Genomic DNA, 8618 nt, shown 5'->3' with positions numbered 1-8618 from the left:
TTAGTTTTTCATTGCGCGTTGCAACACCTTAGTTGTTCATTGATTGCTTTCTCATATGTGCCTTGACTGCAGGCCTTCAGCAGACCGAGTAACCCCTTGCTGGAGCCAGCGACCTCGGGGTCTCGAACCTGGGTCCTCTGCATCCCAGTCCGACGCTCTATCCACTGCACCACCGCCTGGTCAGGCAAGAAGTGTATTTTTTTTTATTCATTTTAGAAAGGAGAGAGAGAGAGGAGAGAGAGAGAGAAAGGGGGGAGGAGCAGGAAGCATCAACTCCCATATGTACCTTGACCAGGCAAGCCCAGGGTTTCAAACCGGTGACCTCAGCATTTCCAGGTCGATGCTTTATCCACTGTGCCACCACAGGTCAGGCCAAGAAGTGTATTTTTAGATAGGAATTCATGTTTGATTTTACCAAAGCAAAAGAATATTAGTTTAGAGGGTAGATGCTGGATTGTAGAAAAATAGAAAGAAAGATTGTTAGTGACATTCAGAAACAGTTGTGAAGGATTGAATATAGTTGAGTCATGAGGAGAAGTAGAGATCCTGATAGGACCAGTCTTGTTCTTCAGAGAGTGATTCAGTGTCCAAATTGTGAGATGTTCCTTGCCTCTTGGATTTTCTGGGGCATCATCTGAAGCTAAGATCCTATTCAGCCATTTTTGAAGATGGTTTGTAATTGTTTTTTTCTCAGGTGTCTGCTTCCAGGTGGGTAAGTCAAGAGAGTCAGCATTTGTGACCTAGGATTCCAAGTGACCTGCTGTTTGCATTCTACTTTTTATGTGGTGCCATATAGAGTAGGTGTGAGTTCTGAGTAGCATTGACCTTTAGGGCTGGATCATTCTTTGTCCTGTGTGAACATTCCCTGCATCCTAGGTGTCAGGGGCACTCGTTCATTCTATGCACTGCTCACAAGTAACGTTCACCTTCAACCCCCCACCCCCTACTGGAGAGTGTGAAACTCGGCTATGGCGGCCAGATATGCCTTCAGGGCAAATTCACATTCGGTCCAAAAAAGCACTGAAGCTGAAGCCTTTACTGTTTGTGGAATCAGAAATGTTCATGATGAAGCAGTTTTGTTACCTTTCTGTTGAAAATATTTTCTAACTGTAGTAGTGATTTATTTTGGGGTCTTTTTTTAGACGTTGATTTGAAAACATATCTTTATTATATGCAGCTTAAGTGTCTGTTTGTCGCCGATAGCTTATTGGTTGCTTGCGTAACTGTACTAGCCAATGGGGTGAAGTTGCCACAGCTGAATGCAAATTGAGCGTGTCAGGGGGAAGGTGAACATTTGTTTGCATTGGCAATTATCTGCTTTTGAAACAATTTAAGGCTGAACGCAAATTGAGCGTGTCAGGGGGAAGGTGAACATTTGTTTGCATTCGCAATCATCTGTTTTACATAAAAGCTACGTCTTAACGTAATTTCTTTTAAGAATGCCTCCTAGAAAATACAGCACTGAAGAGGAGAGAAAAGGAGCTAAAACTGCACAAAAATGGCTTTCTCAACAAAAAGAAACCACTGAGCAGAGAAAGACAGGGCTTGCTTCAGTCGCAGAGCAAATGCGTCTTTCTCAGCAAAATGAGACTGATGAGCATAGAGAAACAAGGCTTGCCTCAGATGCAAGACAAAAAAAGCCTGTCTCGACAAAATGAGTCCCTTGAACAAAGGCAGGAGAGAAATGCAAAAAAACGAAAAAACGACAGAGTAATGCTGACCAAAATGCAAAAAGGATTAAAACAGTTTCAAATGGAGAAACTTTAATTTTTGAGCATTCCTCTGGTGACATGAATATTAAATGTGAACACTGTCAGTCCTTAAACTTCAAGTTAGAAACTAATTGATTTGACCGTGGCAAGAAAGGATTTTCTCAATGTTGCAAATACGGAAACATTGTAGTTCCACTAATTGAGAATTAACCACCACTCTTCTGGCATGCCACCTCACAAATTGAGGTTAAAGATTGGAGCAATTATTATGCTGTTAAGAAATCTTAACACCAGAAGGAGTCTTTGCAATGGTACAAGACTAGAGGTTCTCCAATTGAAAAATAATGTCATAATAGCTAAGTCTTTGACTGGCTCCTCTAAAGGTGGAATACATGTCATTCCAAGAATTGATTTGGCTCCATCTCAAACAGGGTTGCCGTTTCAATTGAGATGTAGACAATTTCCTGTAAAACTTACCTTTGCTATGACCATCAATAAGTCTCAGGGCCAAACACTTAAGCGTGTTGGCATTTTTTTACCTGAGCCTGCATTTGGACACAGTCAACTTTACGTTGCCTGTTCAAGAGTTCGTGAAAGAATGGACGTAAAATTAAAAATAATTGATGGTCCTCTGCAAGGCGATCTTAAAAATGATGGAAAGATCTACACAAGAAATGTTATGTACAAAGAGATCTTTGACATGTGAATTAACTTTTTTTTTTTTTTCATTTCTGAAGCTGGAAATGGGGAGAGACAGTCAGACAGACTCCCGCATGCGCCCAGCCGGGATCCACCCGGCACGCCCACCAGGGGCGATGCTCTGCCCACCAGGGGGCGATGCTCTGCCCCTCCGGGGCGTCGCTCTGCCGCGACCAGAGCCACTCTAGCGCCTGGGGCAGAGGCCAAGGAGCCATCCCCAGCACCCGGGCCATCCTTGCTCCAATGGAGCCTCGGCTGCGGGAGGGGAAGAGAGAGAGACAGAGAGGAAGGAGGGGGTGGGGGTGGGGAAGCAAATGGGCGCTTCTCCTATGTGCCCTGGCTGGGAATCGAACCCGGGTCCCCCGCACACCAGGCCGACGCTCTACCGCTGAGCCAACCGGCCAGGGCAACATTTTATTATTTAAATCACCTTTATTTATTGAGCTAGCGGTGGCTCTTAAGAAATGTACCGCCAGTGGTTTCCTTCATTGCACTCTACTTTAAGCAATTAAGCAAGTAGAAGGGGGAAACCCCGTGGGGCACTAAGCAAAGGGGCGTCCTCGCCGCCTGCCCTGGGTAATTCAGTTTGAATTAGCAGACACCTTTGCACAAATCATTTTAATTACAATTTATAATATCTAGAACAGTGGTCATTTCGCATGACCGCTGGGCTTTCTAGTTAGTATAATGCTACTGTAATGACCTTGTCTTACAGGTTTGTAGGTGGAAGGTGATGAAAGACACCAAGACAGTCCATGGAACTTCCGGGAATCTTCATCAGTAGGAACTTGTTTTATCGTTCTGTGCAGTCATTTAAAAGTCTTTTTAAAAAAACAAAAAACAACAAAAAAACTTTATTCATTAATTTTAGATAGAAGAGAGAGAGGAGAAAGAGAGAGAGAGAAGTGGAGGAGGAGCAGGAAACATCAACTCCCATATGTGCCTTGACCAGGCAAGCCCAGGGTTTCGAACCGGCAACCTCAGAGTGCCAGGTCGACACTTTATCCCACTGAGCCACCACAGGTCAGGCCTGTGCAGTTATTTAAAAAAAAAAGTTCTAAATGTTTTTGAACATCAGGTTTAATGTTTAGTTTTAGGGTTCTAGTGGAGCATTTATGTATATGGAATATTCCAAATGAGACATGGCTGCAGGAGGGGAAGAAGGAGAGAGAGAGAGAAAGAAAGAAAGAGAGAAAGAAAGAAAAGTGATAGAGGGAGGGGTGGAGAAGAGAGATGGGCATTTCTCCTGTGTGTGCCCTGGCCAGGAATCCAATTCAGGATATCCACATGCTGGGCCGACATTTCACCACTGAGCAAACTAGCTAGGACCAGTTCCCATATATGATATCTTGACAGGGTGGACAAAGCCAGGGATTTCAAACCTGCAACCTCAGCATTCCAGGTGGATGGTTTATCAAGTGCGCCACTACCGGTCAGGTCCCCCCACCCCCCACCTCAATAGAACCTGGGAAGTCAGCACTGTGGCCGCTGCTGTATCCACTGAGCCAACCTGGCAGGGTGCAGTTGATTTTTTTGTATTTAGATAGGAGAGTTATGTACGAATGTTATTTCTCCTCTACTTAATTTTTTAATTTGCAGTAAATTTTAGGTGATTGTCATGTGTCATCAAGGTATATGACATGCAGTATTGATTGTTTCATGGTTGTAGCTGTGTAAGAGATGAAAAAATTATTAGAGCTAGGAAGGTAAAAGGAAGAAATGAAGTCATGTGAGGTGTTGGCAACATCTCTTTTGAAAGTTATAAGTCCATAAAGATGAAATAAAGTAGTGACAGCTATGTTTTAATTTTCAGTGAGTTTAGGGCAGGGATGCAAGGTGTAGTGGAAATTCTTTTTTTTATTATTAATTTATTGTATTTACATAGATTCTAGTGTCCCCCCGAATACATCCTCTCCTCCGCGGTGTTCCCCAGTACATCCCCCTATCTCCCTCCCTGTAACACCCTCCCCCCTTCCCTCCAGGATTTGCTTTTCTGCTCTCACCATCCTATCACCCTATCATCCCCTTTCCCTCTGTCCGCTTTCCTTCTGGATCCTTTGATCTCGCCTCTGTCTCTATTCTGCTCCTCAGTTCATATTGTTCATCGGATTCTTCAAATGAGTGAGGTCATATGATATTTTTCTTTCTCTGCCTGGTTTATTTCACTTAACATAATAGTTTCCAGGTCCATCTATGTTGTCGCTAAAAGTAATATTTCCTTCTTTTTCATGGCCCCATAGTATTCCATTGTGTATATGTACCACTGCTTTTTTCTTTTCTTTTTTTTTTTTTGTATTTTTCTGAAGTTGGAAACGGGGAGGCAGTCAGACAGACTCCCGCATGTGCCTGACCAGGATCCACCCAGCATGCCCACCAGGGGGCAATGCTCTGCCCATCTGGGGCGCTGCTCTGTTGCATCCAGAGCCATTCTAGCGCCTGAGGCAAGGCCATAGAGCCATCCTCAGCGCCCGGGCCAACTTTGCTCCAATGGAGCCTTGGCTGTGGGAGGGGAAGAGAGAGACAGAGAGGAAGAAGAGGGGGAGGGGTGGAGAAGCAGATGGGCACTTCTCCTGTGTGCCCTGGCCGGGAATTGAAGCTGGGACTCCTGCATACCAGGCCGACGCTCTACCACTGAGCCAACCAGGGCCTACCACAGCTTTTTAATCCACTCATCCACTGACAGACACTTGGGCTGTTTCCAGATCTTGGCTATTGTAAACAATGCTGTCATAAACATGGGAGTGCATTTCTTCTTTTGAATCCTTGATGTAGTGTTCTTGGGATATTTTCCTAAGGCAGTTCGATTTTTAAATTTTGAGGAATCTCCATACTGTTTTCCACAGTGGCTACACCAGTCTGCATTCCCACCAGTAGTGCAGGAGGGTTCCCTTTTCTCCACATCCTCGCCAGAGCTTAATCTGTGTTGTTTTATTGATGAGTGCCATTCTGACTGGTGTGATATCTCATTGTGGTTTTAATTTGCATTTCTCTAATGATTAGTGATGTCAAGCATTTTTTCATATGCCTATTGGCCATCTGTAGGTCCTCTTTGGAGAAGTGTCCATTCATCTCTTTTGCCCATTTTTTTTTTCATTTTTCTGAAGCTGGAAATAGGGAGAGACAGTCAGACAGACTCCCGCATGCGCCCGATCGGGATCCACCCGGCACGCCCACCATGGGGCGACGCTCTGCCCACCAGGGGGCGATGCTCTGCCCATCCTGGGCGTCGCCATGTTGCGACCAGAGCCACTCTAGCGCCTGAGGCAGAGGCCACAGAGCCATCCCCAGTGCCTGGGCCATCTTTGCGCCAATGGAGCCTTGGCTGCGGGAGGGGAAGAGAGAGACAGAGAGGAAAGCGCGGCGGAGGGGTGAAGAAGCAAATGGGCGCTTTTCCTGTGTGCCCTGGCCGGGAATCGAACCCAGGTCCTCCACACGCTAGGCCGACGCTCTACCACTGAGCCAACCAGCCAGGGCTCTTTTGCCCATTTTTTTATTGGATTGTTTATCTTCCTGGTGTTGAATTTTACAAGTTCTTTATAAATTTTGGTTATTAACCCTTTATCAGATATATTGTCGAATATGTTCTCCCATTGTGTGGTTTGCCTTTTTATTTTGTTCATATTGTCTTTAGTTTGATATAGTCCCGTTTGTTTATCCTGTCCTTTATTTCCCTTGTGTGTGGAAATAAATCAGCAAATATATTGCTGCGACTGATGTCGGAGAGCTTATTGCCTATGTTTTCCTCTAGGGTGCTTATGGTTTCACAGCTTACATTTAAGTTTTTTATCCACTTAGAGTTCATTTTTGTGAATGGTGTAAGTTAGTGGTCTAGTTTCATTTTTTTGCAGGTAGCTGTCCAATTTTCCCATCATCATTTGTTAAAGAGACTGTCTTTACTCCATTGTATGCTATCACCACCCTTGTCAAATAGCAATTGTTCATAAAGGTGTGGATTTATTTCTGGGTTCTCTGTTCTGTTCCATTGATCTATATGCCTGTTCTTATGCCAGTACCAAGCTGTTTTGAGTACAATGGCCTTGTAGAATGACTTGACGTCTGGAAGTGTGATACCACCCACTTTATTCTTCTTTTTCAAGATCGCTGAGGCTATTCGTGTTCTTTTTTGGTTCCGTATGAATTTTTGGAATATTTGTTCTATATCTTTGAAGTATGTCCTTGGTATTTTCATAGGAATTGCATTGAATTTATAAATTTCTTTGGGTAATATGGACATTTTAGTGATGTTTATTCTTCCTAGCCATGAACACAGTATATGCTTCCACTTGTTTGTATCTTTCTTGATTTCTCTTATCATTATCATTGTTTTATAATTTTCTGAGTATAAGTCTTTAACCTCCTTGGTTAAATTTACTCCCAGGTATTTTAATTTTTTTAGTTGCAATAGTGAAGGGGATTGTTTTCTTAATTTCTCTTTCAGATAGATCATTGTTGGTATATAAAAATGCCTCTGATTTCTGGGTATTAATTTTATATCCTGACACCTTGCTGAATTCATTTATCAGGTCCGGTAGTTTTTTGACTGCGACTTTAGGGTGTTCTATGTACAATATCATATCATCAGCAAATAATGATAGTTTTACTTCTTCTTTTCCAATTTGGATGCCTTATTTCTTCCTCTTGTCTGATTGCTGTGGCTAGGACTTCCAGAACTATATTGAATAAGAATGGTGAAAAGGGGTACCCCTGCCTTGCTGCTGATCTTAAGGGGATTGCTTTTAATTTTTGCCCATTGAGTATAGTGTTGGCTGTGGGCCTGTCGTAGATGGCCTTTATCATGTTGAGGTATGTTCCCTGTACTTCCACTTTGCTAAGAGTTTTTTTTTTTAATCATAAATGGGTGCCGAATTTTATTGAATGCTTTTCTGCATCTGTTGAAATTATCATGTGGTTTTTGTCCTTCCTTTTGTTTATGTGATGGATCACATTGATTGATTTGTGAATATTGTACCAGCTTTGCCTCCCCAGAATAAATCCCACTTGATCATGATGTATGATTTTTTTCATGTATTGCTGGATCCAGTTTGCTAATTTTTTTTTAAGATTTTATTTATTCATTTTAGAGAGGAGACAGAGAGAGAAGGGAGGGAGGAGCAGAAAGCATCAACTCCCATATGTGCCTTGACCAGGGAAGCCCAGGATTTCGATCCAGCGACCTCAGTGTTCCAGGTCGACGCTTTTACCCACTGTGCCACCGCAGGTCTGGCCAGTTTGCTAATATTTTGTTGAGAATTTTAGCATCTAAATTCATCAGGGATATTGGCCTTTAGTTTTTTTTCTTTGTGTTGTCTTTGCCTGGTTTTGGAATCAGAATTATGCTCACCTCATAAAAGAAGCTTGGAAGTTTTCCTTCCTCTTGAATTTTTTAAAATAGCTTGAGAAGGATAGGAATTAGTTCTTCTTTGAATGTTTGGTAGAATTCAGCTGTGAAGCCATCTGGACCAGGGCTTTTGTTTGTTGGGAGCTTTTTGATAATTGTTTCTATCTCATTTGTTGTAATCGGTCTATTTAGGTTTTCTGATTCTTCAGATTGATTTTTTGGAAGATTGTATGGGTCAAGGAATTTGTTTATTTCATCTAGGTTGTCTAGTTTTTTGGCATACAGTTCTTCATAGTATTTTCTTACAACATTTTGTATTTCTGTTGTGTCAGTTGTTATTTCTCCACTTTCATTTCTAATTTTATTTATTTGAGTCCTCTTTCTTTTTTTCTTGATGAATCTAGTTAAAGGTTCATTGATCTTGTTTACCTTTACAAAGAACCAGCTCCTGGCCCTGGCCGGTTAGCTCAGTGGTAGAGCATTGGCCTGGGGTGCGGGAGTCCCAGGTTTGATTCCTGGCCAGGGCACACAGGAGAAGTGCCCATCTGCTTCTCTACCCCTCCCCCTCTCCTTCCTCTCTGTCTCTCTCTTTGCCTCCCGCAGTAAGGCTCCATTGGAGCAGGGTTTGCCCGGGTGCTGAGGATAGCTCTGTGGCCTCTGCCTCGGGCACCAGAATGGCTCTGATTGCGACGGAGCAACACCCCGGATGGGCGGAGCATCGCCCCCTGGTGGGCGTGCCGGGTGGATCCCAGTTGGGCGCATGCGGGAGTCTGTCTGACTGCCTCCCCGTTTCCAACTTCAGAAAAATACAAAACAAAACAAAACAAAGAACCAGCTCCTGGTTTCATTGATCCTCTGTATTGTTTCTT

General features: G+C 43.3%; 1 non-coding gene across 1 annotated transcript; it reads left to right on the top strand.

Annotated features, from left to right (window-relative positions):
• The first annotated feature begins 8200 nt into the window (after positions 1-8200).
• On the top strand, positions 8201-8276 carry TRNAP-GGG (transfer RNA proline (anticodon GGG)). Its single transcript has one exon. It is a non-coding gene; the product is annotated as a tRNA-Pro (tRNA).
• The last annotated feature ends 342 nt before the right edge of the window (positions 8277-8618 follow it).

This window comes from Saccopteryx leptura, chromosome 3 (genome assembly GCF_036850995.1).
Source record: "Saccopteryx leptura isolate mSacLep1 chromosome 3, mSacLep1_pri_phased_curated, whole genome shotgun sequence".
NCBI lineage: Eukaryota > Metazoa > Chordata > Mammalia > Chiroptera > Emballonuridae > Saccopteryx > Saccopteryx leptura.
The sequence above is the reverse complement of the archived record's forward strand: the minus strand, read 5'-3'. Positions and strand labels throughout refer to the sequence as shown.